Raw genomic sequence first — 17,321 nt, 5'->3', positions numbered from 1 at the left:
ATCAAATTATATGCATAATATGCTTATACTGGTAGCACATAAAGAAAAATAATACATTAGTCTGTCAGTATATGGACCAAGCTAGCAGAAATAAGTGACAGATTTGTACTACAGAAGCTGACAGTATGGCTTAGTGTCCAAAAATGGGCTTTGCATTCATATAAACCTTAATTAGAAGTCCATTTCTGAATCATGCTGGTATGGTAGATTCAGACAAGTCAGTTTTCCCATTGTGAACTGGAGATAACAATGCACACTTCATTGAGTTATTATGAAGACTAAATAATAATACTTTTTATTCAATTCTCACTCAATTAATATGTATTATGACACATGCCAGGCAGTATTCTATACACTTGGGATTCAACAGAGAATACAGAACATAGACCACTGAGGAGGTGACATTTATATTGAGATGATGAAAGATGAAAAGGAACCATCTAAGCAAAGACTCTTCTAGGGTGAGAGACCAGCAGGTACAAAGGCCCAGTTTCAGAAAAATAATGGACAAGATGGAGCAGAGAAGAGGACCACAGGGAGTGAGGAGAATGGGTGTGGGGACACCAGCAGGGTGAATCATAAAGGACTTGGTTGCTCACTTGGTCATAGTTGACTAGGATCTGTAAGTTTAATAGGACATTAAGCCTAATAACTTTCAGGTATGAAAATTAATATTATGTAAGAAAATCAGAGCCAACGATTTTTATCCAGCTTCCTCATCTTTTCTCTCTCCACAGCCGGGAGTCTCTTGACCCTTAGCATTGATTCTACCCAAATCTGTAGGATCAATCTTAAAATTAAACAAGGAGTAAGAAAAGGCTACAAAACACAGAAAATCAAGAAGGGTGAACACTTTGCCAGGCTACAGATTGCAATTGTGGGTGCCAGCATTCCACCCGAATGTCCACATTGGACCAGTCCACTTCACAGGCGTCAGTGCCAGGAGCAGACCAGGCCAGCCACACTGTTGCTAACAAACTACACTGCTACCACAAGAGATGAAATGTCCCACATGCCCAGCTGGGGAGGAGCAGGGTTGGGTGGAGAATATCCAAAAGTTTGATCACTGTCCTAACGGGTACCAAGTTATACAAAAGTGACCACTAAAACACAAAGCATCAGTGATACTCTGAGTTGACTAATTAAAAGTTTGTCCCCTAGCCCATGAAGGGGTTCAGAGTATGCCACCTCACAATAGACTGCTCTGGTATTAGGATTACTTTGAGCTGAAGGCAATTTAGAAAAAGCAAACACAAAAGGAGGTCTCTGCCAGTGACCACTGCTCACTGTCCCCCCCACATCTGCCTGAGACCAGAACATAAATACATAAGTTCCCCTTGTGAAGGTGTAGGAGGGTGCAGCCAGGGGCCCCCCAAAAGAAGGACTTGTAATGGGGTTCAAAACTCAAGGTGTCCAGGAAATATTAGAAAAATATATAGGATGTCCTCACCCTCCACTCCAGGTGTGAGTTGGGGGAAGGGACACATGGAGCAGGGCCATTGAGAGCTGTTTTGCATAGCAACTAACCTTTGCAGCTAACCTCTGGCATGCTCATTTAACATATCTATAACCTTTAACTGGTTGCACAGATATGTTAAATAGCTGTGGCCATGCTCTGAGCCAGGGGGATGGAAGGAACTTCTCCCCAAGATGTAACTGGGAGGCAACTCCCCCTAGTTATAGCACCTGCATGAGAACTTGGAGATGATTGGCTTCATGACATGGGTCCAGTCCTGCACAGACTCGTAATGGAGCCCAGTAAAACTGCAAGGATATTAAAACCCAGACTTGGCAGCCATTGAAGAGAAGCACGCAGCTTCAGCCATGTAAGGAGGACCACGCACTTTTGGCACAGGGGCATTCCCCCTGCCCCGCCACAGCCATGAGAAGAATCACCACATGGCTTTGGCAGAGAGCCACCATACAGCTTTAGCTGGCGATCCCGGCAACACAGCTGATGGTGCTGAGAACCGAGGAATGCTTACCGGCTGAGCATGGATTACTAGGAAGAACTGTGAGCTGCCTGAGCCATTGACTTCTGTTTCTTTCCCTGAGATACGGTACCCCAGACTGGGCAAAGAGGGGAAGGAACGACTGTGTGTGTTTGTGGGTGTTTTAAGGGACTTTGGGATTTTGATGAAGACATTAAGTCATTACTCTTAGTCTGTACAACTTGAATAAATAACTGCTTTCTTTTTCACCAATCTCTAACATGGAGAGCTATAATTCCCTGGCGAAGGGAAAGGGGAACCTAGTACAGGGGGACCCCAGGAGAAATGGGGGTCAATTCGATAGCATTGTGGGACCCTCTTCCCTGGCAGCCAATCGGGGAGGATCATGGGAAACCACATGCGCAGTAGCTTTAAAGTAATACAACTACTTGTACATGCTCAGTAAGAGCCCACCAAAACTAGCCAGGAAGGATCCACCCTATAAGAATAGAGTCCCTCCAGCCCATGAGGTCAATCTCTGCTTGGAGTTGGCCTGCTCCCATGTTCTCTTCTATGAACTCTGGGTGTTCGGTTCAATTCTTTGTCCTGATCACTAAGAACCTGGTTACCTGTGCCCACCTGTGACAAAGGTATGCCACCACCACTGCCCAGATATTCCTGCATTGGGAAGGGTATGACAACCTTATTGTCAGACACAAAACGGCACCAAGAGAGTCCACACCAATAAATGTTGCCAACTGGCCCTTATCTACATTAGATTCCCCATATATTTACCTTCCCACAATCTGCCACCCCTAGAAACTCAAAGACCCTTGCCTTTGTGTTGTCACCTCTCTACAGATTTACTCTTTCTTAAGATGCTTGCTACAGAAGCCCAAGTTCTAGCAGCCCTTTTGAATTACTCACTACTGAGGTCTGTGTGTTTGCATGATGCTCCGGTTAATAAACTCTTTTGTGAATCTGTCTTTTGCCAGTAAGATGAAAGCTCGTTAGTTCTTGAAAGTAAAACCAGGGACAGAATTCTATTTATAAGTTTGCTAATAATGTCTTCCTACTACAGACTTAAGACTTCAAGTCATTTCAAGTTGTTAGTATATTATACCATATAACAAAATAAAAATACAATACATGGGTGCCTAAACATAGCTTGAACTTGAGAATCCAAAAACAAAAAAGGCAGAGTATATTAACACGGTACAGCAAGCAGATGATTTGTATGAAGGATGTTCAATCAAATTTTTATTTCAGCTGCTTATTTGTAACAATAACACCCCAAAATCACTTAGGTTTAAAAATAAAAAGAACTGATAATTTAATTGTAAATATTTCAGACATGTAAACTTACATAAAAATGGAGTAAAATACTTCTTAAAGATAAAATAATTATTTCAGTTGATTTCTCTAACTAATCTAATATATCCTCCTTTCCTGTCTCATTTATAACGTTGATATTAAAATTGTTTCATTTTCATTTTCTTTTCTCCTTTCCTCTGAAGCAATCTTTTTGTGGGAGAGAAAAGATAACCTAATAGATTTTTCTATCTTTAATTTCCTGCATTTTGTGAATTTTTAATGTTAATGCTTTAAAGAATTCCTCTTATTTAAATAAGATATTTGATAAAAAGTATTCCAGATAATCTTTCCACTAAATCTTTAACAGCAAAGCTTAAAAAAAAAGTTATTACCATATGCTCTTTAATGCCTAAAGCAAAGATCTAGTATGGAATTGAGAATCATAATGAGGTCGATCTCAATTCCATCAATGTTATGTTCCATTAAAATCAAATCCAATCACATTCCTCATTTCAACCCAGCATGGCGTGGCTTTGAGGTATGTTCAGAAATGCACTTAAATTAGAAGAGAAACATTAACATTTTATCATATGAATACCACTAATGGCTCAGAAGATTAGCAATAACACATTTCTGGAGACTTCCTCTACTAAAAATGTACTTTTAATAATATTTCCACAGACCTAACTCTAACTATGGGAGGTGTGGTTTCAACTAACAAAGTTCAGAAGCTTTTGTTAAAAAAAAAAAGGAAGAAAAAAATCACTGTGAGCAAAAACCCCTTAATGAAGAATCCAGTTCCATTTGCCATTTCACCAGAAAATAATTATTCATTTAAATCATCCCCAATTAAGTGAAATAAAGTAGTACAATTCTCAGGTGAGTAATCAATCATCCTAGATAGACTTCTATGAGTTATAACTAAATTTATTATTTTTGTTGAGCATGGGTGGGAGAAGGGGTTTAGATTTTCTCTACTACCTGGTAGGAAATGGTACCAAAGCATCATGATTCTATTATTCTTCTCTGTATTTTATCTGTATAGACACATAGTCCACAAGGCTCAGAATGTCCAGCTATGGCAATTTTTCAGTGGGAAGCCTGAAGAAGGCTGGCCTCATCATAAACCCCTTCAGAGTTAGCCCTATTCCATACACCAACAATAAATACATCGCTGAGAACAAGGAATAAGAGATCATTCTTAACTTATGGCAGGCATGCATTCCTTAATACTTTATTGTCTTTGGATGGATTCAACTTCTTGAGTGCCTAAATTATAACCAGCACTGTTATAGATATGTCAGACAGAGGCCATGGCCTTGTGGAGATTGTAATATATACCTAAGGCCAGAAATGCATGGAATTAAAGACCCTTTAAGTTGTAACTTCTCTCCAGTGTCATGAGGGAGTCATTTTACATTTGTAAGAACTGAAGCCCAAGAGTTTAAGTGCCTTTGCACAAACCACAAAGCTAGTTAATATTCTGCCGGGACTAGCATCTGGAAGCCCAGCTCTCAGCCATTGCTCATCCTGAATGTGAAAAAGGGAAAAGCAGCAGGAAGAGGAAGGGCCACCATTTCTCTCTGAATTCTGATGACTGTTGAAACCCCCTGTTCCTACAGTATTGATCCATAACAAGGTAATAAAGAGCAGATGTCCATTAATCCAAAATATGTTGAAATAGGGGTTTCTACTCATGTGCATAAAGGAAAACCAAAATGTGATCATTGACATAGAAATTATTTTGAGCTGAAGCCCATTAAGTAGCAGCAAACTCAGGAACAGCTGTCTTTACCCTCCCCAGTCTGCCTGTAAATTCTCCTTTTACCAGTGCCTTGCCAGCGCAGAGATGGCACCAGAGGAGTCTGTAAACAGACTGACTCCATAGCTCCCTCACATAGATTCACCTTCCCATACTGTGCCATCTTGAAAGCCTAGAAAGCCTAGTTGGAAGCCTAAAACTGCTTTCCTTTGTCTTGTCATTTCTCCACAAATATATTATTCTTTACTGAAGATGCTATGTAAACTGAAGTTCCAAGTCACCATTTTGAATCATTCCTAAAGGTTTCTCCTGCATGAAGGGTGCTGCCTATGCTAATAAACTACTCTTTCTCCTGTTAATTTGTCTTTTTGTTTAAGAATCCCAGCTGGATATCTAAGATGGAAAAGGTAAAGTTTTGCCTCCCCTACACACATAGATTCTTTCACAAGCTTAAGAAGCTCTCACCATCCTTAAGCTCTCCAGAGCTGTAAGCTAAAAAGTGAGGCACTAAACTAGAAGCGATTAGAACACACGATGCCACATTTTAGCTGAAACTGGAGGCCCTTGATTCTGAGACCCTTTAAGAGATGTCAGTGCACCTGGTGGTCGCATGTTTGACCGTGAGGCTCCATGTCTGCTTTATGGTCTGGAAGCAAGTGGCAGTGTAAGAGAAGGCAGTGGGGAGAGACAAAGCCAGAAGCAGGGAATGCTAAAGATGGAAGAAATTTCAGGGGTGAACCCCTAAGTTTTGGCATCAGCAACCAATTTAAAAAAATACTTTTAAACCATTTGTTCCTTGTTATAAAAGTTAATCTGTAATATTAAAAATATACATACCACATTATGCTTAGCACAATTAAATTTTTTCTGAAATGATCATTTTTAAGAACTCTAAAGAGTAAATTAGGCTTCTTTATTTTTATTAATGCACATAGTACACTAAGTCTGTTGCCAATGTGTTCTTTATATAAATTCAAGTACTGTATATGTGAATTTGCTTTTAAATATTTGGTTAATAACTATAAAAATGACACATATATGCTTAAATGCTCAGTGTTTGCAACTGGGGATAATTAGAATGAGAGCTGTGAACCCTCATTAAAAAAATAAGAAAAGACAGTATAAGAAGTTTTGTTTCTTGACTCTCCTACACACCTGAAGTCTTGGGGATATATGTAGTTCCCAGAGAAACACAGACAGAAGGTTGGAGGGAGGGAGGGAAGTGAGAAGAGAGAGAAGGGAGGAGCAAGAGGAGGAGAGAAGAACAAGTGAATACAGATCCACAGTGCCTGGGACAAAGGCTCAGTAACTTAGTGATCCAGTCAGAACCCATTAAATGTTGGCATGGTGGCAAGTAGAGCCATAACCACATAACCAAAACAAAGCATGCCACATTTGAAAGCATTTTCTTAAGGCAGTGGATAAAGATATTAAAATATTTGCTGTGGGAAAAGGATTGGTCAATGAAAATTCTTAAATGCAGTAAAAATCTTTATTAATTTTAAGGCCTATAGATTGCATTAATATATGTTTACTGTGCTGCCTTAATTGCTTTATTTTTTTAAATATATTTTATTCATTATGCTATTATAGCTGTCCCAATTTTTCCCTTAACCCCCTTCCACCTGGTATGCCCCTTCCCTCCAGCAATTCCCCCATTAGTTCATGTTCATGGCTCATACATGAAAGTTCTTTGGCTTTTCCATTTCCTATACTATTTTTAACACCCCCCTAACTAGTTTATACCTACCAGTTATGCTCCTTAATCCCTGCAGCTTTTCTCCCAATTCTCTCCCTTCCTGCTCCCAGCTGATAACCCTCCAAATCATCTCCTTATCTATTATTCTATTCCTGTTCTGGTTGTTTGCTTAGTTTGTTTTTGTTAGATTCAGTTGTTGATAGTTATTAATTTGTTGCCATTTTAATGTCCATAGTTTTTATCTTCTTTTTATCAAATAAGTCCCTTTGACATTTCATGTAATAGCGGCTTGGTGGTGATGGGCTCCTTTAAATTGACCTTATCTGGAAAGTACTTTATCTGCCTTTCCATTCTAAATGCTAGCTTTGCTGGATAGAGTAATCTTGGATGTAGGTCCTTGCCTTTCATGACTTCAAATACTTCTTTCCAGCCCCTTCTTGCTTGTAAGATTTCTTTTGAGAAATCAGCTGATAGTCTTATGGGAACTCCTTTGCAGGTAACTGTATTCTTTTCTCTTACTGCTTTTAAGATTCTCTCCTACCTTTAATCTTGGGTAATGTAATTCTGATGTGCCTTGGTGTGTGCTTCCTTGGGCCCAACCTTTTTGGGACTCTCTGGGCTTCTTGGACTTCCTGGAAGTCTATTTCCTTTGCCCAATTAGGTAAGTTCTCCTTCATTATGTTTTCAAATAAGTTTTCAATTTCTTGCTCTTCCTCTTTTCCTTCTGGCACCACTATGATTGGGATGTGGGCACATTTGGAGAGGTCCCAGAGGGCCCTTATACTATCCTCGTGTTTTTAAATTATTTTTTCTTCTTGCTGTTCTGGTTGAATGCTTATTCTTCCTTATGTTCCAAATCATTGATTTGAATCCTGGCTTCCTCCCTTCCACTGATGGTTCCCTGTAGATGTTTTATTATTTCACATAGTGTAACCTTCATTTCTTCAATTATGTTGTTGCTGTACTCAGTGAGCTCTTTGAGCATCCTGATTACTAGTGTTTTGAACCCTGAATCTGATAAGTTGGTTATCTCCATTTTGTTTATTTCTTTTCTTGGGGTTTTGTTCTGTTTTTCATTTGGGCCATTTTTCTTTATCTCCTCAATTTAGCAGCCTCCCTGTGTTTATTTCTGTGTATTTGGTAGAGTGGTTTTTACTCCCTGTCTTGGTTGCATGGTCTATTGTAGAAAAGTCATATGTAAATTGTGTGGGGTAGAGTCTTAAGTGATCCCCAGGGCAGGGCAACCTGCTTCACCATTTTGAGGCTCTGTGTGGGGGTAGGGCTCAGAGAGGGGACAATGCTGCTACCAGTAGTTGCCCCACTTTCAGTCATTCACCCACTTCCCATACATAACAAGTGTCCTTCCAGCTGTTGCTATGGTGCTGAATCCCAGAGTGGGTGAGTTTGTGTAGGTTCTAAGTCCCTGTGGGCACTTTAAATGAAATCTCCTAAAAATCCAGCAGTTTCTTCTGTTGCCCCAACCCCCACTGGATATTATAGCCAGAAGTTATGGGGATTCACTTCTCAGAGCTGGACCCTGGTCTGTGCAAACTGGCCTGGAGTTGGGATTGCTCACTTCCAAGGTATCCCTCCCAATTGTTATCTACCATGCATGAACGTGGGACCCTCTGTTCCACCACACTGTTGCCCCCACCTCTCCATACCACACTGTGTCTCTGTACCCCTCTACCTGTCTCTTTAACTCCACCCCTCCTACCTGTCTGGATGCATATGGCTTCTTTAAATCCTTAGTTGCCAGAATTCCATTCAGCTCTATTTTCTGATGGTCCTGGGTGTTATCTGTTTTAAGGTCCAGCTGTAATTCTTTCTGTGGTTGTGCAGGGAGGCAAATTGTGTCTACTTACGCCTCCATCTTGACTGGAAGTCCCCTTAATTGCTTTATTTTAATGTTTACAGAATATTTATATAAGAACATTAAGTAGATGACTCCTCAGCTCTATCCCCTAATTCTATTTTTTCTCATTAGATTTCAAATAACTCAAACTCTAATTTGGCTACTTGGATTTTTCTGAAACCTAATCATTATGACAAATATATCTCACATGATTTTTATTTTGTAATTTATCACTTTGCCTTTGTTAAATTGTTCTGAAATTCAACGATTCTATTAAATTTTCTTTGACGTATTAAAAAATTATTATTTTCCCACCCCAATTAAGAAACTTCCATGACTCACCCTTTACTTGACACTGTCTGAACAACGCTTATTTGTTTTATTATCATTTACACAAGTGTGTTAATACTTCTACAGTCCTATATATAGCCTGTGCCTATTTTTGAAACACAATCATATTCCTTTGTCTTCTTTAAGGTGGCCTGTGTTAACCTAATCACATTGAGAATGTCCAGGTTAATGCCACAAAGCCTATGGTGTACTGTAGAACACATATTTATGCCAGTTAATAGTTTTCTATCCATTAATATGATATGGGCATAAATTTAGTGCTCTCTGTTGTTTTCCTCCTATTCAGTTTTTAGTTTAATATCTATTATAATAACATCTTACAAAACCTTGTAGGGCCAAGGGTGAAATCACCTATTAAGACCTCATGAGTTTCCATGCTTCTGAAGGCTTGTGCCTTGCCATTGCCCATGTCCTCTAACCGCAACTTTTACCACCTAAGGAAAGTGTTTATAGGGCAAAAGCAAGGAAACACATAACCTTTAATGGTAAATTTGCAACAAACAATAGGTAGGATGGATCATGTAAGATTAATTTAAACATAAATATGTTCAACTGCCAAAAGATGATGGTCCCTTTACTCAATGATGTGTAAGCAACTGATGGGAATTAAAATATAAATGAAAGAAAAGACAATCACTACACATTTTCTAAATCACCAAAGACATGTTCCACACCAAAAACTAACATAGAAATGCACACACCGATACACTCACCCCACAAGACACAGTTCTAGATCCTTCCCATAGTCCCTAAGTGCCCCTTGAATTAATTTTATGATGTAGTACGTTTGAGATGGAAGATGGAATGGAACCCGTCAACACAGTCCACGGCTCTTTGCAGGGATTTTAAGTAACATCTAAGTCTTCAGAGAGCCAGGAAGCTTTGCAAGTTGCATTGATTTCTTTGATTGGCGTAAATTGCAAATGACTCTGCATTGTGTCAGGCAACTCTCAAATGGTTCCAGCTGACTCCGCAATGAGCCACTACATGGCTGAAAGCTCTGCAAGGAACATATCACATCTTTAACTTCAAGCAATAGAGCTCGGTCTGCCATGTTTTAAATTAAGCACCCCCTAAGTAATTGTACTCAAGATTTGAAAAGTTTTTGCTTCTTTAAGCAGCACGAGCATGTACTAATAGCTTTCCCTTTTATAATTTTGAGAATAATAACCATTGGGGGGACCTGAGAAGAAAGTTAGCCTTCAAGGTGTAGACCTCAAAGCAAGGAATGAAAACATAAAAGCAGTTATGGTCTGCTTTAGACATCTTAGAATAGAGAATAATGGTCTCCGCTCCTGTCCTCATTCCTCCTGTGATCAGAGCTCCATTTGCAGTTAATGGCGATTCCTTCTATAGGAGGCCTTTTAGAGGATGTGTGGATTCTGAACAGAATCACAGAACTGAAAACTCTCACTGAATGTAGCCTCTGGACTGTTCACCACTTGCAGTTCATAGACAAAAAAAAAAAAAAAAAGAGGAGCTATACAATCAGCAGGTATTCCAAAAAGCAAGCAGGCCTGAAATGGTACCTAAGTGGCACAACGTAACACACAAAATGTCATCCACATGACATAAGGTTCAAATCCAAGATACCTTGTTTACTAGCTACAGGAACTCCAAGAGTTTCATAGTCTCTCTGAATCTGACTTTTCTTCATATGAGAGAGGATGATAATATAATTCCTCCTTTGTGTGTCTATTGTAGTTACTATATAAAATCAAGTCTGTGAGACACCAAGGGCAGTGTCAGGAACCCAGAAAGTGCTTAATAAATGGTAACTGTAAGGTGACAGTGGCACTGGTAATGATGAAGAGGATGTTGTCATGTGATGGTCACTATTATTAAGGCTATTAATAGTCCAGTGTGGGATGCTCTTTCTTCCACGGAGCTTTCATACACTACACTTGCTCCCCTCTTGACAGGCTCTTATCCTTTTCACCAAAATGTCATCATTCTGAGAAATCATGCAAAGCATTAATGCCTCCAGGGGGCTGCCCTGAATCCATCTGGTTTGGAGGCCCCCCTTCTACTCTTCACATCAACCGGAGCAACATGTAGATGGCTGTAGGAAAGCCACCTGGAGAAGCGGAGTATGGCTGTAGGAAAGCCACCTGGAGAAGCGGAGTTCTGAAGCGGCGTTTAAAGATGCCTGGGTTTCTCCATATTCCAGACGCCATGCTGAGGGATAAGAGTAGATGAATAAATGAGACAAGGGTACAGGCCGTAGAAATGCTCCCAGGCTCGACTTAGAGCTACACCAAAATTGTGACAAGAGCTATAACAGAAGTACGTAAAATATTCTGTGAGAACACGGGAGGAAGAAATTAATTAAATCAAAGCAAGACAGAAGGGGAAGCTTTATGGAACATTTCAGTTATAAAATAACATCTGAGTTGGACCTTAAAGAGTGAGTACAAAAAGTTTCCTAAAAGGATCTTATCACAACAGATTGTCCTCATATTTATACAGACAAACCATCTCTAAGGAGTACTGGGGACACAGCTCGCACTGAAATACCAATAGATTATTCCACTTGTGAGCAAATAGAAGATAAAGAAGTTGAATGGAGTAGCTTATATTTAGCCTTTCATTTGTTCCAAGGGTGATTTTTAATCAAAGCAAGGCTCCACGGTGTGAGCAAAGGTAATCTGGGCGCTAGTAGCAGCTCAGGTGGTGGTCAGGTTACATTTGCTTCTCTGTGATGGGACTGCTGGGCGGTTAAATGAATTGATGATTGCAAATTGCTTTGAAAATACACAATGCTGAAGCAATGCAATGAATTACTGCTGTTCAATATACTCAGGAGACAAACTTGTCTCTAAACAGAGGGTCTCTGAAAGATCTACTATGTTTGAAGACATTTAAGAGGTTTCCTTTTCACAACAAAGATGAAATTTTTAACTAGATTTATTCTAAAGCCATCAAAATGCCTAAAGATAATCTTTTAAAAATGACATTATAACCAAATAAATCTAAAATTGCTCATAAATTCCACTTACAGGAAACTTGAAGGGAAAATGCATTAAACTAAAACACTTTTGCCATCTTGCTTAAAACTAAATTAAAAGACATAGAATGCTTCCCATGAAAATTGTCGCTGTGATAGCAGAGAGCAAATAAGAAAAAAACAAATTAGAGCTATCTAATGCATATAAACATACAGAGAGGATTCTTTTAAAAAGATGATGGAAGAAACTGCTCAGAGAAACTCACATTTGATTCAAATAATCAATCATTCCTTACTCCAAATGGTGCTCAGCAATGTTTGTGAGGCTCCATGAACTCTACCCAACATTTACAAAAGACAAAATGGAAATGAGATCAGTCCTATAATAATGGTAATGATATTGATAGTACCTTACATTTTTATACTTTCTAGTTTACACAGCAAATTTAACTAACACTCAAAATATTGTGAAATAGGTAGGACAGGTGTTACCATTTTTTTTCTTAATTTTTAAACAAGTAATTGAGGCAAAGAGAAGGTATCGGCTAGAAAGGTTGGAATCCCAGAGCTGATAGGTGTCAGAACCTAGGTGACAACAAGTTCTTCTCATCTCTCAGCTAGGGACCTAGTGACATTATTTCCAAATATTGAGAAGATCTTATTAAAACCTTTATCTAACTAGTAAGAAATAACAGAACACATCTCATATTAAAATAGAATTAATATTTATAGTATTTAATTTTAAAATTAAAAATTATTTTAAGAAAAAAACGTATTTACATAAAAAAATGGAGCAGACAAATCTTTCCCAAACTGTATTCCCTGGAACACTCACCCCAAAAGATGCCAGTGAGTGAGCTGTGGGAAAAAATGTTACGGTAAAATATATATGTGGGAAGCGCTGCTTAGTAGGCCTCTTTTTTATGATTCTATGTTAATACACAAAAACCTCTGAAAATATCGACAGCTGAAAACCCATCACCATATTCTGCCTCCATGTGCCTGAAGCTGGGGTATGCATTCAGTTGAGTGAAGGGTAGACTAGCATATGACAGAAATAAGTATGGTGCATACCTCCGGAGTAACCATTTTAATATGATTCTACTAAACAATAAAAGCTATACAATATAATTTTTATTACAATTTTTATTGTTTTTCAAGTACAGTTTTCTGCCTTTTCCCCCAATATAATTTTTAAATTAAAACAAAAGGCCATTACTTCAAAGCACGCTGGTTTGTGGGAAGCTGCTCTATCCCACGACCTGAAGAAGCCCGGGAGGAGAGTCCACTTCTGTCTGCCATTACAAAGCCCTCCCCAGAAATGTCTGAGAGGAAACAGGATCTGAAACCTGGAGAAAATTGGTATGACCAATATTCAAAATAAGTTATATACCTCCTTAGGTTTGGATTTACCAGTTAAAAAGAAAAAGGAGGAGAACAAGGAAAAAGCAGGCCTGGAGAAACATTCTTAAAGTGGCCCTTTGATGGCTCACTGTATCTTCTGCTGTCGCTGGGAATGCAAACTGTAGTCCTAGTTATCCGGATTTGAACAAGTTCACATGTGAATCGTTCCCATCTGTTTTAGGGTAAGCATTTGTTTCTGTCAACTAGTTACTTGCTTAGAGTGGGTTGGAGATGAATTATCCACCACATTAAAAAGGAGTTTCATCATAATTCCTAAATGAGCTGCTCAACAATCTAAATATTGAATTACCTGTTTCTTGAACAGGTAACTTTGTGTGAGAAGTTGCAGAGGAATTAAAATTTATAATTTTCAGGAGGTGTCCCGCATGTCTCCAGTTTGCAAGTTTTGAGGCTGTGATTGCCCTGAACCAATAACATGTAGAAAGAAGAGGAAATGCAATTACAGTGCAGTAAACCGAGGTCCAGAGACCTACATCCTGGTGGCTCTTGCTTTGCCTTAAATGAGCCATCATTTAATTGGCTTAGTATGTGTATCTGAAACATGACAAGATATTTGCTGAAATGATTCCCTAGAGTTTCCTACCAAAGGCTGAAGGCTGGAAATATACAGACACTTGCACGCATGCGTGTGCACACACCTGTCAAATCTAACATCGGAATGTAAAGCACGATGGACTCACTACCTAAGACTTGGATTTTTCCATAATGTGACTCTCAAAATATTAAGTAATGTCTCACACAGGATAGGCACTCAACAAACAACCAATAATTGAACTGATATGGGAAGGAAGGGGCAAATATTTTTAAAAGAGGCACCAAATCAAAAAGGCTAAAGAAATGGTTGCTGGCAGGCATGAAAAAAGGATAGTCCAGAAGCAATGTAAATACAGATTAGAAATAAAATGAAGTGGGGCCTGCTAATTACTGATAAGGAGTCAGAAAGAACACAGAATTGTGATTGACTAGGAGGCTCAAAATTTCACACACAAACGGTAGAACCTTGAGGACCTCAATCAATCACTGTAAAGGGATCCTTTAACATTAATAAAGATATAAATGTAAGAACTAAAAGGGAGGGGGAGCAATTCTTGTTTTAAGAAATTTAAAAGAGGAGGAAGACAGGAGATTTACTTTTCCACAGATACATTTTTGTGGACTGTTTGAATTTTTACCATTTGTGGGTATTTATTTTCTTGATTCTTTTCCCTCCCCTCCTCTTCCCTCCCCTCCCATTTCCTCCCCTCCCTTCCTCTTTAGTTATGTAAAAAGCTTTCTAGCAGAATAGTTTTTAAAAGAGGAAATAAAATATTTAAGTGATATATTCCTAATTGACTGGTTTCTTTAAATAAATACATTTATCTTAATAAACTTGGGGGTAAAGTCTGGCATAAATATACCAAAATTGAACCTATAATTAGTTTCTTTTACAAAATGACTTACATGATAGGACAGGATAAGGAAATAACTTCAGGATTTCAATATTATACTGATTCAAAATCTAATGAATCAGTACCTAATAGTGAGAGTTTGGACCAATTCTTGGGAGTTTAGTCAAATGCAGTTAGAGGGCACAGTCCCCAAGAATGCCCTCATGTTTGAGACTAATTGCAGGTTTGTGGGTATTTAAAAACCCCATCTCAGGCTAGATAATTCTCTAGAAGGACTATCAGAACTCACAGAAGGCTGATGTATTTGGTTATAGTTTATTACAAGGAAAAGATGCAGATAAAAATCAGCCAAAGGGAGGAAGCACATGTGGCAGAAACAGAAGAGTACAAACATGGAGCTCCTATCACCATCTTCCTGTGGATGCGTTACCTTCCTGCCGCTGTGTGACAATATGCACAGAGTGTCACCCACAAGGGCAGCTCACCAAGCCTCAGTGCTCAAAGATTTTATGGGAGCCCCATTAATAGTACGATTGAATGATTTGTCACATAATTGATTTCCATCTTTGGGGTGACCGGTACCATGTGATTCAAAGCCCCCATCCTAAATCTCCTGTCATTTTCACATCACAATTACGATTCCCAAATTAAGTAATAGATATGGAAGTACTTCAAAGGGCCACAATTGCACTGCAAATATTAGCTTATTTCCAGTAGGCTTCTTTTAAAAAGTCAGACAAGTCCCAGGGGAAAAAAAGTTATTAATGTTATGATATAATTCAATTGCGCCTTAAAATGTACAAATTATTTTAAATTAGTTTTTATGGTAAATGAACAGTTTTGCAATAAAATATTGTTAAATGTTAATGAAATATATCACAATATGATGACATAAATTAATAAAAGCTATTTTATATCTAGCAATTGACTGTCCAAAAAAAAAGCAACAATATTAGTGTATAAGACATAATGAATTCAGTCTATCACCTCTTCTCTTTAATGTTCTCCATGAAGCTTCCTTGGCTATATTAACACTTTGTAAAAACTTCTAATTCTTAGAAATGAGGAGACTGATCTTACTTGAAAAGAGGAAATAGAGCAAACATGGGAGACAAATTCCTTCCTTCCTTTTTTCCCCTTTCTTTCTCTCTCTATCTCCTTTATCTCTGTCTTCTTCTTCTTCTTCTTTTTTTTTTTTTGGACTACCTTCATGCATTTTGAGAAGTTTCAATTAAAAAAATTTAGTGGGGAAGAATAATAGGATAGCACATTACTTTGAACACATGTAAAGGGGATAAAAAATGTTGTAACTGCAAGTTTTTAAATTGTGCATAAAACTATTTTTCCTGCATTAATAGCGCTGTATTAGAGCTAGCAACTTTGTATTGTTATTCATTCCTTTAACCTGCATAGAAATCCAATAGATGCCACAGAGAGATAAAAGCTTTCAATAAAACCTCTAACTAAAGAAAAGCCACGGGATAATCTAAAACTGAATGAATGGTGGAGCAGTAGCGAGGACATGCCTGTTTGCTTGGGTCAGAAATGCCAAAGAAACAACAGTGGAATGAAATAAAGGACACTCAACAGGTGGGCCACGCTATTGCTGCACCTTTAGGAACGTGGAGCCTGAAGTAGCTCGCAGAGAGAAGAAGGCTTTAGAGGCAGGGCTTTTTAAAGTCTTTATCCACTCATGAAGGTAACACCAACCCAAAGCCCACCCTTCCTCATGCAGAAACTGAGCATAAGACCTGAGCTCAGTTCTAGAAACTGAATCTTGAACCAAACAACACAAAGACCATAGACTTTGCCCATTAATAACAGTTACACGGAACCCTAGGGCTGCCCTAAGTTCTGATGTTTCTAACACTAGGTTTTCCATTATTTATTCAACTTTTCTGGGCAACCCTGCCTAACCTTTCAACAGACCCCATAAAACATTTTCACTTTCTCTTAAGTAAGTTAAAAGTGGTTTCTGATGCTTGCAATCAATGAACCCTGACTATCCAAGAATGGTAGACAGGCACACTATTGATGTCTTCGGTCAAGAACCTGTCAAGGTGACCAGTGCGATTTGTCCATGTACTTGACAAGAACTTCAATTCCGTAAGAGATCCAAAAAATGTATGAAGACATGATTCCTACCCCCAGCCCTGAGTAAGCTTTGGATAAAGTCAGGGAGACAGAAATCACATATGAGAAACAATTACAGAATTATGAATAACTGAGTTACTAAAAAGAAACCTAATTTTTCTGGGAAAAAGCAGTTATGAAAAGGGAAAGAATGAAATGGAACGTCAAAGACTTTCTGAAAGAAGATCAAGATTAAGTACTAACTATAAACTAAATAAATGGCCTCTGTGGTTAGGAGTATAAGTAAATGAATCTCCATGAAAAAAAAAATACCTAGTGCATACACTTAAACAAGACTAACAAAATCCATATTGTCAAGAAATGTCTTTGAAGGGGGATGATGAAAAGAGTCAGGGTCTCCCATTAATAAAATGCACATTAATAATGTTCCAGTTCATTTAAAAAGGCGCACATAAACAATCCTACCTCTGTTCATCAGCAGGCATACCTTGTCCAAAAGTCTCCAACTAGTCTTCAGAAAAAGCATGAGCTGGAGGCTAGTGCAGAAAAGAAACA

The 17,321-nt window shown here is 38.5% G+C and overlaps 1 protein-coding gene across 1 annotated transcript in view; it reads right to left on the bottom strand.

Moving 5' to 3' along the window:
* LOC123826961 (EGF-like and EMI domain-containing protein 1) overlaps window positions 1-17,321 on the bottom strand; it is a 441,941-nt gene that overhangs the window by 199,958 nt on the left and 224,662 nt on the right. The window lies entirely within an intron of this gene.

Source organism: Phyllostomus hastatus, unplaced genomic scaffold (genome assembly GCF_019186645.2).
Source record: "Phyllostomus hastatus isolate PE091 unplaced genomic scaffold, TTU_PhHast_1.1 phas_contig_86, whole genome shotgun sequence".
Taxonomy (NCBI): Eukaryota; Metazoa; Chordata; class Mammalia; order Chiroptera; family Phyllostomidae; genus Phyllostomus; species Phyllostomus hastatus.
Note: the sequence above shows the minus strand (reverse complement) of the source record. Positions and strands in the feature narration are given on the sequence as shown.